Source organism: Rhea pennata, chromosome 2 (genome assembly GCF_028389875.1).
Source record: "Rhea pennata isolate bPtePen1 chromosome 2, bPtePen1.pri, whole genome shotgun sequence".
Classification (NCBI taxonomy): domain Eukaryota; kingdom Metazoa; phylum Chordata; class Aves; order Rheiformes; family Rheidae; genus Rhea; species Rhea pennata.
The window spans coordinates 93859895-93884113 of record NC_084664.1 but is presented as its reverse complement, the minus strand read 5'-3'; positions in this window follow the sequence as shown (position 1 = coordinate 93884113).

The following is a 24219-nucleotide window of genomic DNA, read 5'->3' as shown; positions in this document are numbered from 1 at the left end:
CGGTCTCCCAGGCTTTGCAGCTCAGCGCCTGCTGTTTGGGGAACGATCTTTTGTTTTCATTTTTGTGATAGGAATATTTGAAAAGGAGATTGAGAGGAGCTGGCTCTTCATGTAAGAAGTGCATAAATTAATATGCCCAAGGCTGTTATCAGAGCTTTTTGCCTCATAGAAGAAGTTAAAGCAGCGGATACCCTGTACCAGAGGGGATGATTATTTATAGCTGTTCCACATTACGTTGTGCAGCACCTCTCGCCGGGCAGGACCGTCTCGTGCTCGGGAGTCTCTGAACAAAGGTAGTGCTCCGAAAAGGAGGGCAAAACTGGGGCAAAGCAGCCACATGGAGGGACCGCCTGGCCCTTCCCATATACGTGTCAGGACAGGCAGCCCCAGCCCTTTCATCAGCCCCAAAACATCGCTTTAATCACTCTATCAGTGGAGCTTACCTGGTATTGGATCAAGCCATGCAGCTTCTCTCAGGACTCTGCAAATAATGAAAAAAAATTAGCTTGACAGATTATTTGCTTTTGCTGCCGTGGCCTTTAAACAGTACATTAAGTCAGACAATGTGAAAACTAGCGGCCTCGTGACCTTGTCGTGTGTAAATCTCCCTCCCCGTTACCACCCCTTTGCTTCTTGTCATCTCTTCCAGTGTCATGTCCTGCCCGATGTAAGTGGGATTATAAACACCGCCGAGGCTGGGCCTGGGGCCTTGGCGCTCTTGATGTTGCACTTGTTTTCTCATCCGGGGCCATGGAGGGGTTTGCGCTGCTGCCAGGTTACTGTGCCAGGAGGTGGAAGCCTCTGAAGTGTCCCCCCAGGCAAAGCAGCTATAACAAAAATGGTCATGCTTAATATGAAGGGTAGGTTTTGTAAATAGACTAACTGGACCAATGGTCAATAAATGAGCATTTATTTTTTAGTATACGGTTAATCAGTCACTGTGGAGTCCGAGGGGTCAGTAGGCTTCTCTCAATATCGGTAATACTTTCTACTTGTATGCTTATCACTGTTTAAAATACATACTACTCATCTGTAGTATGTCCATAACATGCTATTGGTCCATCTATTGGTCAGTTATTAGCTCTCTAGAAATGTTCCCTTAAAGAAAGTTGTGAGCTAATCAATGATGTTTAAAACTAGTCAAAAACTTCCTCATAGCTTTTTTTTCCCCCATCAGAGAATGAAAAATCAATGCAATCTAAATTTCAGTTGCAAAAACATCAACATGAGGAATTGTTAGTATAGTCCAAACATTGCCTATATGTCTTGTCAGAATGGACTATTCTGGTTTCCCATTTAACTAAAACATCACTGAAATACTTATTTTGTGTTTGAAATACTTACTATATTCTGTTACAGAGCACGTTCTCTTATGAAACAGATATCAAAACTCAAACAAGATGTTTCACTGTTCCTGCAAAACAACATTTCCACTGAATCAAACTGAGCTTTGTAATTTTTTGAAATTTTGTTTTGCAGAAGATTAAGAAAAAAAAATCTTTGTTTTCATTCTCATTCTGCTTAGGAACACAATTAACTGAAAAAAAATGGAATTCCCTTGACAGCTAGCAAGTCCAGTGTTTCTACACGGTTTTCTGAAAAATAAATGGGATTACTTTGTTTAAAAACTGCTTTTAGAAACCTCTGTTAGAGCCCTAATATGCACAGGAGGGCATGATCCTTCTTCCTTTGAAGTCACTGGCAAAGTATCCATTGACTTCACAGGGAGTGGGATTGACTGAATAATTGTATTGCAGTATGAATATCTACCCTGACACTGCACAAAGTCATGCCGAAAGCCACTTGATGTCATTCTAATCCTGTCTCCTCACAGTGGTGTTCTGGAGAATAGTTTTTTTTTTTTTTTTTTTCCTCCTTATTTATTATTTGCAGAACGAACTGGTTAACAAATAGAAAGGACAAAGCTGAACGACTGTGTCATTAATCTCTAAAGTAACTCGGTCTGCTGCTGAAGTGATCAACTGCTCTGTGCAGCAAGAGCTAACAAGGGGTTTTTAGCCAGCAGTGCTTTAATGTGCTAACAAGAAATCCTTAAGCTGAAGGTATCATTGAAATGTGTGGCTGAACTTTGGAATGCCGATTGTGTGAAGCTGGCAGAAGCTCCCGTTGTCGCCAGGTTTTTGATCAAAAAGAATCAGTGCTTTGCATTTCAGTGATCAGAAAAGCAAACACCTGCTGGGGGAAAGAACAGGCTTTAACGCACAGACACCTACGCTGGCAACACCAACAGTTTCACCGGTACAATACTGAACCCCTAATGTAGGCAGGTTAACAGGTTACGAAGCACAGCTTTCACCCAAGAACTTATCCCTGCCTGATAAATGGGAGAGGTACAAACTGTGATTTGCCGTGGCCGTGGGACTTTGCACTGGAAGATCTTTGTCGGTGCCAAGACCATCACGGGCTGCAGCAGCAGCGAAGGCCAGGCATAGGCAAGGGCCCTTAGGAATGGTCTCCTGGGAAAAATTACAGCTAAAAGGATACACTTTGCCGCAGCCTTTTTGCGTTCGCAGTGCCTACAGGAGCACCTGGGAAGCGCGGCTGCCCTGAAAGCAAGTGTAATGCATGCGCCTCAGTTTCCTGGCGAGTGGAGAAGAGGGGTGAATCGTGCCCTCCCCTCCTCCGGGCACCTACGAGAGGACACCGCTCCTCACCCCAGTCCTTGCACCTGCTGGCCCTCAAGGGTAAGTGGGGCGAGAGGGGCAGTCCCTACTACAGTGGTGTAGTGGCTGGTGCCAGTTGTCCTGGACACACTGGCCCTAGCTACCTGAGACATCACGTAGGCATTTTGTCCTTCGTTGCAAGCTTTAAAAAGGTAGCATGGCTGCAGTGGAAAACACAGGTGCAATGCATTTCATACCGATCAAAGAAAATACTGCCTTTGTATGTTCCTTGGACTGAGGCAGAATGAACTCTGCAGTATCCTTCTTAATGCACATGGGCAACCTTTACTGCTGGCTGGGAGAAGACTGAAAAAATAGGAGAGGTTGTTTGTGTTAGACGTCCGGGTGAATTACACAGACGGAAGAGCTGGAGATTGATTTGAGGTCAAACTGCAGCATAGCCTGCAAGGAGGGAGAAGGCAAAAATAGCTTTAAGGCTTTCCTGATTTCCCAGGTGAAAATGCTCCTCCTTCAATAGCCTCTTGGAGAGCCTCAGAAATGCAAGTGTTGGGCTCCTGGCCCCCTGCCTCCACCAGAGCGAGGCATAGGGCCACGGGCCAGGCAAGTCCCGTGTAGGATTACACCAGTACGACTCCCTGCTATTTCTCTTCAAGCTCTTTACAGCCCCTGTGGTCCTCCAGAGAGTATTTCGGGCAGGTGAGGGAAGAAATCTTCTGAACTTCTGGCATATTTTTCCAGAACGGAGAGATTTTCTGAATCTCTCAACCTTAATAAGCTCCTCTATCACCTGGTAATCTACGGAATGCCAAATTCTCCTCTGCTTAAATGCCTAAAATGGAAGGATGCCAAACCAACAAAATATAACAAACCAACAATGGAGTAGAGCCAAGTTTCATTCTGGAATTGCCTTTATGTTCAAATATCCCAGAGCACAGAAAATGTCAAGGCAAGCCCTGGGCTTTTATATCTTTGACATTTAATTTGACCTGGCTAGGGCATGGTCATCAGATGCTCAAAACAGCATATTCAATTGGCTGTGGAGTAGAAGTTTGAAGATGTCAGTTGTCAAATTAAATACTGAGTTTATGGTTTGCTAATGTCCATTAAGTAGGACTTTTTAGAGCTCACCAGAAGGCTGTAGCACATTTCACCAACACTTTTAGCTGGCTCAGAATAAGCTTTTTTTTAAAAAAAAAAGCACAGTCTTATGCAGTCCTGTTTGCCACTGATACAGTCTCTGAACTATTTTCAGTTTTGTGTAGCTAATTGACACTTCTTCATTTTTCAGCTGTTTTCCATTTGTGCTTTTCTTCTAAACTGCTGTTCTTCTCCAGTATATTTTGAACATGAAGGAGAAGTATAATAGTGGGAGAATGATATCTTTACAGTATTTCTGATCGAACACTAAATGTCATGGATTGTCTTCTTGCAAAATTTCTAGTACCATTTTGAAGGACAAAAAGGATCTGCAATAATATCTGAACTACTTGAATTATTCTTCTCTGAAGTTTTTCTGCTCCTTTGTTACATGGATAAATTTGTGCAGAATAAGTCTCTCTTAGTTGCCTGATACAGGATTCCTCAAGTGTTTCACTCTGAAGATGTCTAGAAAAGCACTATGGGATTACATCTGAAGTGAGTAACAGTGATTTGGGCACAAATGCCTTCTTTTTTACCACATAGGGTTTAGTCTAGCCCACTTGGATTACTGTGTTGCCTCTCAATTGATGGTGCAATAAGCTGAGACAGCTTATGGCCTCCCAGAAGCGGTTATCTCTGACAGGGATGCCTGAAGAGGAGTGACTCTGTTCCCAACCCCGTCCAGTGTGTCACTCCATCCTAGAAAACTGGCATGGACTTCATGTTACTTCATCTCAAGGTGCTGGCATATATAGGGGAACAATTCATGTCCTGCTCAGCTGGCTCTGTATTAGTGGTGCCTGGTGCATGGGAACATGTTCATGTGAAGGGGCTACAGCCACAACCTGTGGTATAACATTGGACCAATGATATTTGGGGTGGAGGAGATATTTGGAAAGATATTTCTGCTGCACTGTTGAATAGTATTGAATAGTCTCCAAGGGCAGTAGCAAAAGCTTTAGGCTCTGTGAAACCAAGCTAATGGAAGCGTGCAAAAATGCACCAAGTCCAGGTTTTGTTGGTGACATAGGTGATGATCTCAGCTGTCCACCCTAGGTCCAGCTTCTCTGCTTTTTCATAAAACTCAAGAGGTATTTTTTGGTTTGGTTTTGCTGAATGGATACTAACAGGCTCCATCGCTGTTCCGCTCTGTCTATTATCCTTTCATTACATTTGCGTTACCGCCTGCCTCCAAGTACTCTGCTCCTGTCCTCTAGTTATGGTCATACAGATCACCCAGGACCTTCTTGCCAGTCAGCCTGCGTGGGAGCTTGCACTCACCTGCCGTCACATACGCACATCTCCCATGGGGTTTCGGCAAACGCTTTTGTTTGGTGAAACATGCCTAAGTGCAGACAGGGGAGTAGTATGCAAGAAGGTGCAAAGACATTTGAAGCAAGCAACTGCAAAACGCTCTCTCTCCTGCGCCGTGCCGCTTGCTGATTTCTGACAGAATGGTGACGAGTGAAGCGCACGCGGTGTGCTTCCTCCTCCACGGGAATTAGCTGTGTTTTGCTGTTCTCTGTACGAACAAACCGGCCGAAAAGTTAGTGGTTCAGGTTCATCGCCAGTTATGGGGAGGGTAGTCAAAACACCAAAGGAACCTCTGCGCAGAGTGGCTATCACAGAGACTGAACGTCCAGTCACTTTAAATACTCTAAATCTGCCGCAAATTCTCTGTGACTGCAGTTAAAGTGAGAAAGGGCTATTAGAGGCACTCTTACATTCCCCGATAAAGCGAATGTTTACCAGATAGGGGAACCAGTCTTCCTCCTGTCCTCTTTAGATTAAACTGACTGATAGAGCAGACCGCAAAGTTAACCCTTTGCACTACGCCTATGCCAGAGAACCATAACAAAATAAAAATACAGAAAGCAGAAGTCACTCCTGAGAAAAATGTTTGATTGTTTTATGCATCATGCTTGGCAATGCATGAAGGCTATATACCTATATAGTCAGCTGATGTTGATATTTCCATTAAATGAGGTCTCTTCTTTTCCTCTCTTTTCGACGCAGCTCTCCAGGGAGATTAATTTGTATGAAAGTAGAGCGCTAATTGCACAAAACAAGCTGGGGTACTGCAGAAGCATAATTAAATTTAAAAAAATGTGGTGTTAATACAATTGTGGTGCTAATTAAATAAAATTGGTGACAAGTGTCTAAGGCAGAGCAAGTGTGTAGAGAAAAACTGACAAAATGATCCATTTAGAAATTCTCATAGATACTATAGTTCACTGGTAACGGAGCCGAATTAAAAGTAATTGTACATGAAGTGCTGTGCGAGCGCCTGATCTTGCTCTCCATAAAGTGGGGCTTGTGCCAACGCAGGCTTCAGTGTTCCAGAAATTGCTGAGAGCGGAGCAATAGGCTCAGGGTTTTTCTGTCTGTGTTTAAGCGCTGCATAGTCCAGGGCTGGACAAGCGGACTCGGAGACAACAGACTGCCTCGGTGGTCGTGCCCGGAGCCGACAGAAATCCCGGCGGGTTGTTCCCGGCGTGCAGGTGGACGCGGCACATCGCTGCGCCGAGCTGCATCCTGGCCTCAGCGGTGGCAGCGGGCTCGGCTGGCACAGTGCGACCCCTCTTGCCTTGGCGCCAAGCAGAGCAGCCGGCCACAGTTTTGGATGGTGCCGCCACGTGTGGGCCTGTGTCCCTCTTGGGTGCTTATGAGCTTGACCGTCCCTGCATGGATGGAGGGGGAGGAAACCCACCTTCACCCTCCACCTCGAACTGTTTTGAGCCTGTGTGGCCCTGCAATAAGCAAAACCCCTCTCAGAGGTGAAACAAGGCCACCTCATCCTCCTGAGTCAGCAGTTGAGTACAACAGCTAGGAGGACTCATCTCACAGCAATTTTTACCCTCTCTGGGGTCATGCCATAATACAGTAGGCCCCCAACTACAATTTAAAATGCATTGGCTTGTTTTTGGAAGCTGGCTCGAACAACTTCCCTGAGGTTGCAGGAAATGAGTTGTGATCCTCAGTACGATGGGAGTTTTGCCTTTGACTTTGCTGGGAGCAAGATCAGGACCTTAATGCCTGCAGAAGCCTTGAGAGCAATGTCAGCGCGCTCGTGCAGGGAGAGATGTGGGGATAAGTGTAGGTGCCTCAGCCAGGGGAAGAAGGTGGTGGTGGTGGGAAAACCCAAAAGGAAAAAGTTCCTTTTCAAGTCGGTTTGTATTTTGTATCTGGGGTTGCTGTTCGTGGCCTGATGACATTGCTGGCCGGGATGAATAGCTGAGTGCGCAGAGCGTTGTCCTCGGTTTTCTTCTTTTTCTGCAGTAGGGGCAACCAGCTGCAGGGAGCGGGGCGAGCACTCCCAGCCCGGGCTGCGAAGCCTCTGCTCTTTCTCAGGGTGCTTTGCCCGGCGCTCTGCCCGTGGCACTCCGCTGACCACTTCTGTTTCTGACCTTGCCGATGACTAATCCTGGCCCACTTGTGCTCCACACATGAATGCTGTGGGGATGGAGAGGGCCCCCTCATTAAAAATGCATTTTTTACTCCCCATTTTGGTTTCAGAAGGCTGCTGCCAGAGTAAAATTGCCGTTGTGTCTCAGCCCGACACTTTTATACGCTTTCCTGTCTCCATGAGTCTGAGTTCATCTTCCTTCCTGCCTTCATTAGTGAGCTTCTTCCTTCGCCTCTGTGGTCGCTGCGTAATAGGCAGCACATTTCCTCACCTTCTTCACGAATGCAGAACTTGATGCTGTGTTTTAATTACCTTGGGGTCCTGCTCAGCTTCGTCTCTCTTCATCTGTAAAGGGAGGATATGACTGAAGAAGTAAAAAAGCCCAAAACTCCAGAAAAGTAGGAATTGGCACAAAGTTGTCAACTTCCTAAGAGCGCTCATCTCAACAGTAACCTTAACCACAGGGGCGAGTGCTCCCCCTTCAGAGGAACAGTGTTGGCCTTGTTTGGCTTAGTTTGCAGCAAAAACTGAAGCCTTTTCTTTGCTATTTTCTTGCCTTGGGATACATCATGCCCATTAATTACCCTGAGGTAGATAATGCCATTAAGATCAGGCTGGAGAGTTAATAACTGCTCTCAACCCGGTGTCAGGGACAGATGCTTTCTAAACGTGACTTTGGGGGTTGTCCCTGTGGCAGGGGAACACATTCAGGGCACACACAGAGGCTCAGCTTGCTTCCATGTGCACATCACACGTGCACAAATGCAGCCCTAAAATAGCCTCTGTAGCTGAAGTGATTTGTCTAAGTCAGAACCAATATCTACAAAGATCCTTTTAGCTGGTTACCATGCAGAGCAACTATAACCATATGTTAAGCAGGTTGTGCCTGAGGCTACAAGTGCAAATTTATGGGAGGCAGAGGGGTTTCTCCTTCGCCCCGGTCCATGTGCCCGCGTCCGTCCTGGCTATCAGCCGGGTGCAGAGATGACTGCAGAGCAGAGGCATTCACCAGGCTCTGCGATTGCATGCTGCACTTGGCTCATCACCAAGTTTTGGGCTCCCCGAGAAGTGATTTTTGCAATGGCTGGAGGCAGGGAAGAGGCTCTGCAGCCCGGGTCAAAGCAGGGAGTGCCACAGGGCGATTGATCCCAGCAAGGTATCCTGAGGACACGGGGTTGGGAAGCTGCACCAGCAGATGAAGCATCGGCGTGACGATGCATCCATGCTGTATTATTCCTGCTCCCTTCCTACAGCACAGACCAGGCTCGGTTGGCACCCTGGGCCTCCTTGTAGAGTCTTTGCTGATAAGAGGAAATTTTAGTGGATTGGGAAAAAAAAAATCACAGCTGTTCTCATTCAGGTATCTGACTGCTAATTCATGAGCATTTAAGGTGAGAGCGAGTGTAAGTGAAACCTCCATGTACAACAGGAGCTTTGTTAATTCACACTAACAGCCGAAGGTTTCTTATGGCCTTATTGACACTGTCAGTTAGTGAATAAGCAGGAAAAAAATAAGTGATGACATGCCTATAAAATGGATTTTTATTCTTTTTATTTTTACAGCTGTAATTCAGTGTATTCACTTCAGACTGATAACACCAGAATGATGTAGTATATTTATATACTACATTTCTAAACAAACCAACATTTTTATAGCATATGTGCATATAGATACTAAATATATGTATGTATGATAATATAGATAGACTAGGCATATCATATATATATGTACAATTACAATACATTTATATGGAAAAAAAGTAATGAAGATACAGCTAAGTGGGGCAGGATTGCAGGGCAACATCATTCTAAAGCTTGGGGAAAGATAAACCGTTTCTGGTACAGCAAAATTTCTGGTTTGGTTGTGATATTTGTGGCCAGATTCTGATAGCTGAACTCGAACAGTAGCAAACTGTAGTAGTGCCTATTAGATTCAGGCTTACTTTTTATGCTTATAAAGTATGTGACTTCTATTAATCTTTAGATTCACTTTCTGAAGTAAACTCACAGTTACTTTCTTGCTACAGAAACTTTCCCAGGACTCAAAGGTGATTTTCCATTTTGGGATTAACATGATAATTTTTGTCTGCTAGATGGGAGGTGGGGGGGTGGGACCAAAAGCCTAGAAATGACTTACATAAATAACCCCCTGATTCCTCATTTTCATTTTATTTTTCCAGAGTTGAAGGCTGACCTCAGAGTTGAAACATCCTTTGGAAATCTGTGTGGGGGACAATAGAAAAGATAAGGAGATGTGAGCCTGAAGGCTACCTCACTTGCATCTCTAGTGAAAAAATACTAACTCTTACTGCTATTAGAACAAAGCTGCTTTGAGAGGTAGCCTTTGAGTACTGCTAATGAAAGGACTGCAGAAAAGCTAGCTTGCATGATTATAAAAAAGCACAAGCTGTCTTGCTCTGTGGCAGGAACTTGCTTTGCAAAGCTTTCAGTTCTAGTATTTTCACACACCAGCTTTCATTTGATATTCTTTCTTAAATATATGGTTTTCTAAATAGTCAGCTAAATCAAGTTGCTGGCAGTTCAGCAGATGTTAGCTAATTGTTTTCTGGGGATTCTTTACCATTTAAATAAATATTTCACTGAGACTGCTCACTGATGCATCACTTTCACCACTCTAGTGACGAAGCTCACTAGATGCGGAGTGGGGCAGCCACAGCTTTTCCATCAATATGCCTTAGGCCTGGTCTAGATGGATCATCTAGACTGACAAAAGGAGAATATTTATGGTGTCCTTTCCAATTAAATCCTTAGTGTCTCTGCTAAGATGGCCAGGGTTGCCAGTGGTGTTTTTAATGATGTGAACAGCTGCTACCCAAGCAGCCTAATGATCGACTCATAGCTGTTAAATAGGTGTTGTGTAGTAACAACATTGCATAACGCTGACCAGGCCAGATTCATAACAATAACCTAGGAATATAAGGCTCTGTAGACCATTTCCACTTCCCTGGCAGACTTGTATCCTGCCTCGCCTCACGCTGCTTCTGCCCTGACCATTCCCGCTCTCTCCAGCTTGGAGGACACAGGATCTTTCAGCAGAAGTTGCCTGGTTAATGATGTTTGGCCAAAGCTATCTGGTCATAAGGATGTTGGCTACCTGTGTGGCTTTTCCTCTTGGGGCAGGAGGGGAAGCGGGGGCCTTTGCTTGTTCTGGCCGACGTTCCCGGGCCATCCAGCTCATGGCTTGCTTTTGCGGTGGAGGAAGGGCACATCTGCACGAAGGGCTCCCGGGTCACATGCGTAGGGTGTCGGTAAACGTGCGGCTCTGTAGGTCCCTGGTTGTCCCGACGATCCCTGGGTGGGCTGGTGTGTGCACGCTGGTGGGGTGGAGCGGCCCGGGCAGCTGCAGGGAGTGTTTCATATCAATTGGTGGTATGATGTAATGGTCAGTCCCCACTGTGGGAACGCGCCGTTTCCTGTGTTGCAGTGTTACTGCAAACAACTAGTCAGAAGATCCTGTTTAGAAGTGGGACAGGCAATTAAAAGAGAAGCCAAAATTATTAAAAAAAAAAAAAAAAGTCTAAAAGCGCTGGCACTGTGACTGCTGCCAGGTCAGAAACCACAGTAGACTTCTCTAGCACAGCCTATCTGCACCACGCAGGCTCCTTCCAATGTGCTTCGGTAGTGACTCGAGAGACAGCAATGTGGCGGGGAGGAGCGAGTCTATTCTCCGTGGTCCTTTCCACCGCTGGCCTCTCTGCTCAGACTGCCAGCCACCATGGCAGCAGCAGGGGGACGGTGCAGGCAGCCCAGGGCTGTTCCTGGGGTTGGGCTGAGGCTGCTTCACAAAATATCCCAGTGGCCAGTATGAGTCCTGATGCCCCTACAGGTACCTCGTCCTGCCAGGCAGCAAGGTCTTCTGGGACCTGGTGGCTGGGAGCACAACAGAGGTTGCTGAGATTGCACGTACACCCCATCCCCCTCCACCCCCCAAATTGTGTCCTTCCTTTGTTTTTCTCCCTTGGATGGAGGCTGGTTGCCTAGGCTGGTCACTCGTGTTATGCATCCACGTTATTCCCACTGCTAGTGGCAGTGAGTTCCTGGGAGCACAGAGCAAGCAGGAGCACTGAGCCAGATCCCTGTTGGGATCCCTGTTGGGATCCCCTAGCTGAGGGAGTCCATAGCATGGCTCGGTAGGAACATGTGCACAGAGGCACGCTCTCCCTGGCCCTGTGCTGGCAGCACCGTGTCCCTTGCAGAACTATGAAACTGCCGTGATTTCCCGTGCCCCCAAGGAATAAAACACCTGGCTAGTGCAAGAAGGAAAATACTGGCCTCAGTCCCTTCTTCCCCAGCGAGACCAGTGGTCCACCTACCTCCCTGTCCAGTCTCTGCAAAGCTAGAACATGGGCAGCAAATGGATGTGGCAAGCAGATAATGACACTTGTCCACAGGTTTTTTTCCACTCTCCAGCAATTTGTGACTCAAGGACTGCCTGACCTAGGATTGATGTCTTTGTAGTTATTAGCCCTCAATGGGTGTCTGCTGTGAATTTCTCTGGTTGCCTTTTGGACCTGTGCAAACCCCCAATGCCCACTACCACATCCATCAACAAGGAGCTCCATAGCTTTGACACTGATGGACGATCTGCCTGCTCCGTGCTGCCCTGGCTCTGTTAGTGCCACAGTCCTCTCTCTACAGACAGACACAAGCATCAGTAGTAATGCTGTGAAGGGAACAGAAATCTCCTTCCTAAGGCCAGCTACTCAGCTAATGCCAAACATGACAGCTTGGAGGGAAGAGATGGTACTTCGCACCAGCAGGAGAACCCCAGGTAGATCTCAGGTACAGAAGAGCTCTGTAACACAGTTAGTCTGATTTTTTTTGTGTAACAGTGATATAACAGAAAGTAAGCCAGTCCATGTGGTGCATTCCTGGTGAGAAAGTGTCAAGACATCTTGCCCAGACTTGTGCTGATAGTATCGGGTCATGCTGGGAGCGAGATGCCTCTCACCTGGCCCTTGGTAGCAAGGATCCTCTGAAGGTATTTGCACAACCTCTTTTGTGTGTCCAACTTAGTGGCCTGTATTTAGAACAGGAAAAAGTAGGATGCTGACTTAATTGCAGTAAAATTACCCTCCTTGTGCTTCTGTAGGTCTAGTGTGTTCCCCGTGCATGCTGCCTCTGGGCTACTTTGTCCATAAGGAAGGGCACTTGAGGCTTCTCTGAGCTCCCTCTGCTCCTGGGGCTGCAGCCTGCGCAGCGCTTTTGATGGCAAACTTGCACGAGCTGGGCTCACCCCACCCCTTCCCAAAAAATGGTTGCCAAAAAGTGATCCTGATTGGATGCTGGTCTGTAGGTAGCTGGTGCATGGATGCTCAGTGCAGACTGATATGTTGCTGGTAGTTACACAAGGCCAGGGAAAGCTGTGATGAGCCATGCAAGCACTGCTCACCTTGCCACTCGCCAGCACTGTGCGCATTGCCTGCCTGTCAGCATGAGCCACAGCCTGTGCAGGCACATGGCGTGAGCCTCCAGGTCCCTCAGCCACTCCCCGGGGTTGCCCACACAAATAGCTCCCATGCGTGACAACTAGGAGGGATTTAAAGCAGCAAGAGGCTTTGCCTGTCTCCCAGCTGGAAGGCATGCACCGTGTTGCTTTGCAAGCACATGCCTGGGTGTAGAGAGATGTTTTGGTGTGAGGAATCGTTGCAAGTCTGGGGACCATGTGCAGTGCATGTGTGGGCACGCGAGGCTGCTCATCAGTGCAAAGCAGCACGTCTGGCTTGGTGGCTGGGACGTAGGTGATGCAGGAAAAAGACTTTGTGTGATATGTCATGAAGTCTGCTTCAAAAAAAAAAAAAAAAAAAAAGAAGAAGAAAAGAAAAGCAAAAGGAAAGAATAATGAATAATATTGTAAGAAGTGACCCTGGACAGCCTTGTCCGCCTTTGATGTTCATGTGCTTTTTGCTGCTTCCAAACCGCACTGGATCTGGCTCTCCACATTGCACCTTGAGCACACGCAGAAGGAAGGGTCTGCTTTCCAGAGTGCCTTGTTCCGCTGCTCCAGCCCTGCTTCGCTTCTCTCTGTGCTGCTTGTGAACCCACTGCTGTTTGCTGCTTGCATGGGGTGATGGACAGAACTAACGGCGACAGCTTTGGTGGCCACGGGACGCACCAACCCTACTGCTCTGGCTCAGAGGGTTTTGCAAGGTGATACATGCATGAGGGCACTGGGCCTGCTGAGCGGAGATATTGGATTTTGGGAAACTAGGGCCCTTTCTTACAATGAAGATGAGAGATAACTCATTCTGTGGCCAGAGGAATTGTTTTGCATATGGACAAGGAGAGAGGACTGAAACTCAGCAGACTTCAGTGCTCCTAGAGACTTCTCCAGGTGCTCGACTGTGCCACTGATTCACCATGCATCCTTGGCCACACCACCCAGCCCATCCTGCCTCAGCCTCCTTGCCCACATCTGTCTGTCCTCCAACCAGCATTGCATGCAGGCAGGGATTTAACCAGGCAGGCCTGGGCAGCTCAGTTTCCTCAAATCATCCTGGCCTCTCGTTCTCCCGCTGTGGTGCTGACAACTCATACATTCCCAGCACTGTGCTGTGGTTTCTCTCCGGCTTTGCAAGCCCATGTGCCAAACACTGCTGATCAGCCTGCTGACCAGCTGCATCTGCTGCATCCAAAGCCAGTGAGAAGTGCTGGAGCAAATACTCCTCTGTCAGTGGCCCAGCACAGCAGCCGGTGCTTGGCATGCCACAAGGCTGGGGCTGGAGGTGGTGGGGAAGGGAGGGACCAGTTCTGCTCACTCACCTCTGTCAGGGCTGCATCTCACCTTGGTGCAATTCCCATCCTGAGTTGGCGCAAGACATCCACTGACGGGGCAGAGCAGTAGATCCAGCCCTCCCCTCTGATGTGAGATGAAATCCTTGTGCCCCAGGCCACAAGGAGTCCCAGGGAGGAGATTTTCCCCAGACTCCCTGATGTGGCACCTTATACCTAGACTACCCTTTAGCAGAATCTCCTTAAATCTGTCCTAAATGTGTTGTGGCAATATGGGGAGCTGCCTTTGGGGAGTTTGACATTGAAGACTCTGCAGGTGTATCTGTGTCAGACCACAAATTCTGGTTTAAGTGCAAGATTTCTTTGCCTTTTATCTTTGCTTTTTGCATCTGCGTTGATCTAAACCCCATAGAGAAGAGCAGGAAAATTCCTGTACCTGGCACACAGCCATAAGGATGGTAGATTGGAAATCTGGGGGATCATACATCACATGAAGCGTACTTGGACAACGGGGATGGCCTACTAACCTGTTTCCCAAGTCTGAACATGAGGTAATTAAGCAACAGATCATGTGCCTGGGACTTTGATCACTTACTGAGGCTGATCAGGTGGGTCATTTGAAACAGGGCACCAGGTAATATAGAAGAGAAGTTTCTTGCTGGCTGCTTCAGGAAACAGAAGAGTGGTGACTGTGGAGATCTGGGCTAGACTGGTTAGAGGAGGATCAGATTTGTATGGTAAGGAAAACATCTCAAGCACTGCAGAAGACTGGTTTTAGTCTCAGAAATGTCTTGGAGTGTGGGAAAAATAGGAACAGGTAAATATTTATTGACACTTTTGTACCAGTTGTTGTTTAAATAGATGAAACACATAATCTACCAGAATTCAAGAGTATTACCTGCTTCAATTATCCTGTGTCACTGATGGGGCAAGCTATAATGTAATGTGTACATAATGTTTTAATTCTGGGGGGCAAAGTTTGTTTAGGCAACTGGGGAATTTGCCCTGTCCTAGGAGCCTAGGTCATCTGGGCTAGGTAGCCCCATTTTTGTGAAAGGGGGTGCAGCCAGCCTGCCTGTACTGAGGGTGTTTGGGGATGGTCCTAGGGAAGACTGTGCTTGAGCTTATTTATCCTAGAAAGCTAGAGACGGACCAGTTAAGTTTCAACACAGCAGGAGCCCTACCAGGGCTGTGAGATGTATTTAAATCATCTCAGTGGCAGTAATGCTGTCTGTTCTCATATGCATGCTATACTTTATGTGCATAGGTACTTGGCATACATCTGAAAGATTATATATTTGTGTGTGTGTGTGTGTGTGTGTGTGTGTGTGTGTGTGTGTGTGTTGACTCCCTGGGGAGTTGTATGTCGAGTTTGGTAGGAGAAAACTTGAGGAAATAACGTATCCATCCTCATATCTCAGAGCCCTTCACTCCTTAGCCCAACAACCCACACATTTACTAGATTTAGTTATTGTGGAAGGGCAGAGCCGCTGTGGTGAATTAATTAGTAACTTTCAGGGCTATTGCTGACTCCAGAGTTAGGTTGTTACCTGGAAAGCCTTAGAATAGCTACATGCAGCTTTGAGTGTATGGATGTTTGTGTCTTCTTTTGCAAAAGAGAAAAGAAGAGGTGAAGCCAGGACAGGTACCTGCTGGCTGCTTAAGCTGCTTTTGGGGAGGGTGAAAAGGAAGAGTTGTAGCCACTTACATGCTCCTGAAACCCTTGTTGTTGGAAATCTTTTTGATTCTGGCACTGAAAAAGTGGTGTCAGTCCAGTTTGTGAGAGCCTGCAGGGTCACGTCCCTGTAAAGCATTAAAAGTGCAGTAAAGGAGTTGATTTTAAAAGAGTATTTTGATCTGAGTCTTTTATTTTAATTGTTAAACTTTCTTTTAAACAGAGCTGAAGTGACATGGGGTGATTCCCTTTCCTTCTGTCTTAAGTAACATGGGAGTGTGCGAACTTCCTCATCAAATGTAGAAGTACTGGCTATTTGTGTGTCACTTCATGTTGAAATAAACTTGTCCATTCCCCACGTGAGTGAACCTGGAAAGGAAGGTAAAGATGTACATGATAAACTTGCCTACAAATCATAACTTTTATAAAAGGTGGCTCCTGCAGGGCTTTATCCTCATCAATAAGTTATCTTAAGAGCATGCAGAGAAAGGTTTGTCAGTCTCCAGGATTCTTATCAGCAGAGGAGAATTGGGAATTAAACCCCTTAAGCTCTGATAGTTGCTCATATTTTTCTCATAAAGTGCTACCACAAAAACAGTTTTGGAAGGGTTTGGAGCCTCTTACATATGCCTTTGGGGTTCATTCGAGCCACAGTTGGTCCTCTGGCCTGCACTACTGCTTACTCAATTTTCCATATGAAGTCACAATCTAGCCCTGAAATGGGCTGGAATTCATTAAATCCAAGCAGGATATTTGGTTCTATACTTCTTATTTGAAAGTCCGTTGGTGATTCTGGTATATTATTACAAATTTGCAGTTGTTCTTGGATTGATAATTATGTTCTAAGTCTGCCCTTCAAATTAATCTGAGTGCATACACTAAACAGCTCTGCCATGGCTTTGGTTTAAGTAAAATAATTACTTACAGGAATGACACATTTGTTACTAATCCTCCAGCCTCTTATATGTAATTCTCACTCGGACTGGTAATTCTTTCTTATGCAAGCAGACCCACTGACTTCACATTTATTCACCCAGTTCAGACCACCACTTAAGCACATGGTTAATTGTAAACATGTGTTTAGGTCCCATTGACTTCAGTGAGGCTTAAGTGCTGTCTTGAATAGGCATTCTTTTCCAAATCAGAGCCGGAAAATTAAATCTGTCCCCCTGTATAAAAGATCAATTCAACTCTTATGCCTCTGAAAGAGAGCTGAAAGTTCTCTTGGATTAAGGCAGAATATACATTTAAAGTGTAATAACTATGGCCGAGCCAAGTCAATATGAAGTGAAGCGCTTGTTCTGGAAGGAGTGTCCACATTCAGAGATGTTAAGGGGTAGCTATTTTAGAGTGTGTTTGTGTATAGACACAAAATGCACCTAACTGTATCTGGAAGATGATTACTTAGGTTTGTGTGATTATTTAGTGAAAAACCTCAAACAGTATATAGCCAGGACCACATCAAGTAATTACACAATTAGAAATTAATGACTTGCAGAAACAACACTTATAATAATAAGTAAAATGAAAGGATTGTGTGTGCTTCATTTGGAGTGAGGCGGTGTTTATGTGTTCTGTTCCTGGTACAAGCCACCCTGATAGACCGAGGCCCTGGTCTGTCAATTCTCATTAGGAGAACAAGTAGGAAGAGGACCGAGCTCTGGCTGACCGTGCGTACAGACATATGCGACGGATCCTTGGGGAGCAGAAGGCTTGTTCCTTTGTTCCAGCTCACCAGAGGTCAAATGTGGGAGGCAGAAGTAGGTGTGCAAGCATGGGCCAGACGGCCTCAAGCCTGCTTCTGCATTCCTCCCTAGGGGTACACCTCCTGTGAGGCAAGCAGGCTGCAACTATTGCTAGAGAATAACCAGCCGAAGGGGTAGTTGCAATATCAGCATGTGTCCAGACTGCTTTGCAAGCATGCTCGTATTGGGGCTGAACAGTTTAATAAGTATTTCTGATTCAATTTAGCTTCATAACAATAGCTTGAGAAAATAGCTCTTGCATGGAACAAACACAACTGACCATACGTCAAGCCCACAACCCAGACAGCTAGTGATGCTGACTTCCTGCTGGAGGTTAGGAGGAACTGGGAGCTCTCAGTGGTGTGGTGACAGGCAACATGTGTTCGGTGAGGAGGATGGCTCTTGCTGTTGAGCGTTGCTATATCCAGGCTACTGGATAGGCTACTATGGTGCTGGCTTCATATCGATGAATAAATAGGTCTGAAAAACTTGGAAGAAGGAAAACAGGCTCACTGAAAGCAGTAAGCTCAAGGAATTGTACTTCAGGCACAAAGCAAACAGGAAGGAAATCTTATCAAGACTCTTCAGTTTTTCAAAAGTAGTAAAAGGAGGGGTTAACCTTTAAAAACATTTTTGCCGATTACTTGGCTTTCCCATGACATCAGTCCTTCAGTTTCTATAGTCCTTTGAAGAGAAACATAACTAATAACTAACCTCATATCTTTCATATAATCCTGAATTTTCCTTTGAGCCTTCAAGGAAAATCACAATTTCCCTTGTGCTAAGCTTCGCTTTGAATTCAAAGTCTGAAATTCTATACGTAGGACGTTGTGAATGAGTCTTGGAAGAGAAAAAGATTTTTCACTTCTCATATTTTTCAAAACACTTAGCTTTAGTCATATAACGACATTTTAATTTTTTAACACTGCTGCAGTACTATACATACATGCATACATGACAATGTATTTGTAATATACAAGCAATATATAGAATATACCCAAATATTCAGGTGTATTGTATTTAATGCACACATGTGGGCTATATATATGCATACATACGGGCTGTATGATAGATTCATGTAATTCTAAGCTGTTAGGAAATATGACATTTATATACAGGTTTGCCCTTCCTCCTAATGAATGCCAGAGCAGAATTCCTTCAGACATCAGTAGCATCACCTGTAGTATTTTAAAATATCCAGAGATATAAGAATACTTCCATAAGTCATTGCAAAATATTGTTGGTTAATTACCCTGAAAACACCTGGGAGACAGAAGAGAGGCTGTGCCTATGGAAGGCAATGCACACCTTGCTTAACGTGTAGGCTAAAACTGATATTTCCACCAAGCTTCCTTTTTATGGTAGCAGACAAATGCTGGGCGACTAGAGTATCCCAAAGTGCTCCAGATGTACCTGAATGAGGGCTTAATCATGTAAACACCAGGTGCAGTGCTTCTAATAGGGCCCTAAGGGCCAGCTTGTCGCAACTCTGGCCCTGTGGGAACAGATGTGGGGAGAGGTTAGCCTGTTCCCCAACTCTGCTGAGTAAAGGGCTGCTGAGATTGCAGGAGCCTCTGGATGAGCAGTGCAGGAGGCAATGAAGGGGAGGAGGAGGATGGGCAGCACCCGGGAGCGGCAGTCAGTCGGTGAAAGAAGGTGAAGCAAAGGCCTTCCCCTCATCTGCAGAGCATGTGGCAAGTCTGGGGCGAATGGCACAGCGCCTGGGACTGCGCTGCCCGTGCCCGACCCCCTGCCAGGTTGGTGACGCTCTTCCTTCCCAACCCACTGGGATGCTCCATGCATCTGGGGCCCGACAGGTCTGGAGATGCTGAACAAATGCGGCTGCAAACCTATAACACTTACACTCCCACTTATTTTTTTTTCCCTAGCAGATCGTAGATTGTCTTTTTGTCTGCGGGTTCTTTTTTTTGCTTGTGTGTGTGCACACGCTTCTGTTTAACTCTCTCAAAGAGCAAACAAAAGAGTTGAACAAACTTGCTGATGTTCCCCATTTCATGGCTTGTTGATAACTGCAAGATAACCCTCTCCATCAGATTCTTCATTCAGGAAAATAAAAAAGGGAAAAAGAAAAAAAGAGCCTTTGTCAGCTTCGATGGCACTATTCACTGTTTTACCAACAAGTTACAGTGAAAACATCAGCTTCCTGTCCTTTCATTTAAGCCCATTGATCTTTTTTCCTAGTAAACAGAGCAGTTGTAGCTTTTGTTTGACTTGTGCTCCCCATTTGTGCGGTGCATTTCAAGGATGAAAAGTGCCGTTGTGGCCATTCTGCAGAAATAAAGCCAGGACAATGACAGCGGGACAATGAGCGGGGACCGGGTGGCAGCTCCCGCCGGTAGCCGGCGGCGGGGGGACGCCGGGCGGCCGCGGCGCTGCGGTAGCTGCTGCAGCGCTCGGAAAGGTCCTGGCGCCGCAGCTCGGGGCCGAGCAGCGATGACATTTCGCGGCAAGCGTTGCTCGCCTCTCGCTTTAAATCAGCCCCGAGCGGCACAGCGCAGGCGGCGAGGGCAGAAGGCAGGAAATATTTGTCTTAATGAGAACCAAAATCCTTTAAATGCGGTCAAAAGGTAGGAGGGACGTGGTTACCACGTGGAAAGTCGCTGAGTCGTTCTTTTATCCCAGCTGAAACTGAGACATCCCCTTCCCCACATCCACAACTTGAAATCCTGTCCTCTCCCCTGGGATTGGAGTAATACAAAGCCACGGGCCCTCCCCACCGTGTCCTCGCGGCACTGGGATCGCTTTCCTTGGCTGTCCCCCGAGCTGCTCTCTTTCAGGCATGAGCTCTTTGGGAGCAAGGTGTTCTCATCCGTATGCTGGGTAATGCTATGACATGGAGCCTTGCTCTGGCAGAGACTCTTGGCAGCATCCCTGCAGGAGCAATTAATAAATAAAAAACTCATCAGTCCCTTTCCTGAAAGCCCTCAGCCATGCAAGGTCCTTGGGCACCCTCTTTTCCTCCCTGATGGAAAGCACCTGCTGTGGCTACATGGCAGCAAGACATGCACATGCATGCAGTGCAAACCGGACAGTCTCCAGCGAGTCTATGAATGCAAACCAGCTGGCCAGGCTCAGGCCAGGAGTGGCCATGCACCCTGCAGAGCATGACATGGCCCCCCCTGCCTAGTTGCCACTTGATGCTTGCTCGGGGGAAGCAAGGGTGATGCTGTGGTTTGAACATAGTCCAAGGTGGTGGCAGATCTGAGATCTCCCTCCAGTTTTCTCTCTTATTTCCTCAATTATTTGTTAATTACAATAAAAATGATTGTAACTAGGCAAATCTCAGTTTCTACTATTCTAATGTTGGGGTAATAAAGTGCTTCCCCACCTCACCAACAACGTGTGGGGTTTACGCTGCTAGCGTGTTTGTGAAACATTTGTAGAATACAGGCAAGGGTCTGGGGGCTGCTGGAGTGAAGTGTGCTGGGTGGAGAGGGGCTTTTGGGGGACCATCGTTGCTGGCCAGGGAGGCTGAGCCCATCCAGCCATTGCAGCACAGCCTCCAGTTTGCTTTTGGCAGAAGTGCAGAGGAAGACCCGTGCAGGGCACAACACTGCTGGCCCCACTCCTCTCACTGGGCAGATGGCCTTGCCCAGGGGCAGCAGCAGTCGAGCAGAGCCTCTCTAGCAGCTCTGCCATCAGAGAGCTGGGTTACTTCTCCTTGGCTGCGACACTGCAGATTGCCTTGGTCGCAGGACCCCGGGGTAAACTCTCCTCCATGCACACCTAGCACCTACTTAGGCAAATTTGGGTTTCAGCTCTGCCAGAAGCACTGCATCCCTGGGTCAGTGAGGTTTGCTAATGCTACAGAATTGATTATGGTCTTATAAAAGTACAATAAATAACGAAGTCACTTTACTGTGATAAGGTGAGTATGGGAGATGACTTTGTCAGGTGGTTAAAATACTAATCAAAGAGCAGAACCAAGGCCTTGATTAGCAGCAGTTGTAGGGAGTGCATGTGACCATTGGGGGGGAGGGAAAAGAAATAAAACAGTTCCCCCCCCTCTTCTTCTTTGTTTTCTTTCAGTCACTCAAGTTAGTGATGTTTTAGAGGATGTAGCAGAGGTGTGGTATTTCCCTTGATGAAGGTAAGATAGTCCAAAAATATTTGACTATTGGCAGAAAACAAAGGTAAGTTTTGCCTAATCTGAGGCAGTAAGAAACAAAGGTTTTTCTCTCTTCTATATTTTATACTTTGTTTACAAAAGCAAATTTCTTCTTGTTGACTTTTATTATGTGTAGGTGTTTTTCTTGCCCATACTGTCCCTTGAATTTGGTAAGCTTAAGTAAAAGGGAAATGATACAGCAAGTCTCTATGAAATACTTCCTGAGAAATCCCAAACCCACTGAAATCTTTTTTTTTTTTTTTTTTTTTTTTTTTTGCTATTTGGTTTTAATAGCAAAACTTGATTTCAGTGGGATTCTGACTTTTTGTAATTGCTTTTTATCTGTCTTGCTGTGATGTCTAGGAGAGCTGCCTACCAACCACAACACTAGGTACTTGGCACCTGCACAGCAAAAATGTGATCCTTCCCCCAAAACTCACAGTTACGGCTGTTTGCATTAGGATTTCCTAGTTTGACATTGTCTACTAATAGCTTTTTAGTAGCTGAGCTCTGAGTGTGGGTTGTCCCACTCTTCCCACGAATATATGTGAAAATAACTAAAGGAGTTGCAAGGGTTCCTACCTGCAGATACTGGTATCTCTGCAGATGCTGTTGAGCTGTACTGATAGATTTGAGGTTTTTTTTTTTTTTTTTCTTGTTGTCACTGGGAGGCTTAAGCAGACTTCATAGCTCTGCAGGTTTGAACAACTTCCTTCTCCTCCTCCCCTTTTATGACTGGTGACAGTCTTCTTGGGCACAGTCTCCACAAGTGATTAGCCAGTATGTTCTCCCTGAAACTTGGAGAAGGAAATGTTTGCAATGTAATCTGTTTAGACTGTTTCAGAGTCCTCTAACTTGTTTTTGTGCAGAGCATGCAAAATGTGGAAAAGCTCAAAATGAGTAGACTAAAGAGTAAAATTGTTTTTTTCTGAATTACTGTGTCAAGCAGGGTTAAAATGTTTTGGTGACTAGAATCTTATTCCAAAAGCATTAACATCCCCCCCCGCCCCGCAACAAAATCTGAAAGTTTTCAGAGACTTGATACAATTCAATTGCATGCTAATCTTCTCTTCACTACTGTGGTAGATAAATCTATAGACAAGTGTAGCTTTGACTATGGGTAGGAGAAAATTGACCAAACTTGTTTCAAGAAACTTGTGTAATGAAGCTTGGGAGCTTTTAAATGTTATATTAGGACTGAAGATAGTTTTATTTTTTTTGAAAAAAAAAAAGCTGAGACAATTGCAATCTGATAAACAATGGTCAAAAATGTTAAGTTTGGAAACATGTATTTCATAGTCTTTGTAACAGATGCATAATGCATATCTGTTGGTGAGAACACGGTTGCATAATTCTGTAGGAATCATGTATGTTCTGTGCATTGATTAAAGTAATTTGTTCATATAATGCCAAAATGCATCTTCCCTGCCCTTTTGGGGAGGGTGTGGACCTAAAACATATTTTTGCAATGATAATACCTGTTTTCGATGTCATCCACTGATACTGCACAAATGAAGTCCCCAGACCGGCAGGTACTTGTCTTGTGTGAGTTCATGGGGCAGAACAATGTTGAGAATGATATGCAGGCAACAGTCCACTAGCCTGGGCCTAAGGAAGAGGAGAGCTTAGGGAATGCCGATTACTTATTCGACAGCTTTCGGGTGTTGTTCTTAGTGTTTTGCTTGTATTGTTTTGTTTAGTCACTCAACAGGTGACTAAAGAATACAAGAAACAAAAGAATAGCAGTAACACAAAGCTGTTGGCTAATCAGGAGGCAGAACCCCTTTTATGACAAAAAAGACATTTTTTTTCCTGCTCCTTTGTGCTATGTTTAAGGCCAGAGCCTTATGGTGTTGAGCTCCATATCAAAATAACAAAGTCTCATCTTAGCCTTTGGGATTTTTCTGAGGCATGTAGAACAAGATAGCTAAAGACGCATTATCTTAAAATGGTCTATTTTTTTCCTAGTGGCTACCAAGATAGTCCTGTGCTGGGTGGTGGGAGTGGATGGAAGTTGACAACTGGAGCTGATGGTACTGTTCAGTTATCAGATATTCACTTTTTCACTGTTGGGTTGTTTTCCTTGCTCTGCTGGTAGCTTTTAGACTCAGTGGGGATACTGGGTTGATAATAAAGTCATAAGCAGCTGCAAAATATTACGATGGTTACATTTGCTGTGCCTGAGGTGGGTGACTGGGAGCTGAATTTGATGCCCTGCAGTGGGGAGGAAACACAGTGAAGCTGAGGTGGGAAAGGTGGACAAGAGTCGTGTCTGCAGCTAAGAAGGTAGGAGAGTTCAAGCTGTTGCAAGGCAATTAAAGGAGATTTTGGCCAGGGTAAAATGATAAACACTCTTTATCATCTTTGAATATGTGAGATTTTAAGCTCACAGGCAGTGAAGTGCTCTGGTTTGCCTCCCATGTGAAAGGTAGGATCCCCTGAAGCACAAATTGTGCTTCTGGACTGGGAAGCATCATTAGCCAAGCCAAAATCAGGAAGGGGAAGAGGGAGAGAAGGAGAAAAGACCACCCACATCTGACAAAAATCCACAACCCCTCTGGTAGCATTTGTTGGTGGGGTGCCAAGCTTTGCTTGGCAGTGTGGGCCTGGCCTGGAGTCCTGCCAGGCCTTAGTGAGGTGGGGCTAAGTGGAAGTTCAGGTGATTTGAGACACCAGACATCTGGGAAGCTCCAGTCTCTGCCGTTGCAGCAATTTTTTGCCTCTTT